The 646-nt window shown below is 41.5% G+C and overlaps 1 protein-coding gene across 1 annotated transcript in view; it reads right to left on the bottom strand.

Moving 5' to 3' along the window:
- Positions 1 to 646, bottom strand: part of TEKT5 (tektin 5) — a 46799-nt gene that overhangs the window by 45949 nt on the left and 204 nt on the right. The gene's annotated exons all lie outside the window — the stretch shown is intronic.

Raw genomic sequence — 646 nt, forward strand, 5'->3', positions numbered from 1 at the left:
TCCTTGTCCTGCTCCTTTCTATAAGTCTTTCATTTTATACAGCTCCTCAGATCTGTCTGCTAAATGGGATGATTCGTGAATCATTGAATAAAGGCAATAAGCTCTTTAAAATTTATTCGGTTGAACTGTTTTTTAACACCAACAATGCCTCCTGCTGTGATACAAGTTCTGCACTTTACATGTGTGCTGCCAAAAACCCTCAGCCTGAATCTAATCATGACTGAGTAACCAAAGAAATCAAGATTATGGGGTATTCTATACGGCAATTGGCCTGGACTACTCAAATTTAACAATGTCTCAAAAGACAAGGGCAGGGAGTGACTGGGAAGATTCTGAGGTCTGTTCTAGACTGCCGATGCAAAGTGCGACTCTAAACTGCATTAATGGGGGAGGGATGTCTGTGGGTCCTATTTGGGACGATTGAGTAAATTTGAATATAAAGCATACATTGGCTAATAATTTTGCATCAAAGTTAGATTTCTCCGGTATCAAAATGGTACGTAGGTCGTGCACGATAACGCCTTTTTTGCTTGGGGATACATGCTTAAGTATTTATGATATCTGCATCACTTTCAAACGGGACAGAAACAAGAACAGCGCCTAAGTACCGACACAAGGTTCGCGCGTGCGCATAGCTCTCTCCGAG

Source organism: Pteropus medius, unplaced genomic scaffold (genome assembly GCF_902729225.1).
Source record: "Pteropus medius unplaced genomic scaffold, Ma_sr-lr_union100, whole genome shotgun sequence".
Classification (NCBI taxonomy): domain Eukaryota; kingdom Metazoa; phylum Chordata; class Mammalia; order Chiroptera; family Pteropodidae; genus Pteropus; species Pteropus medius.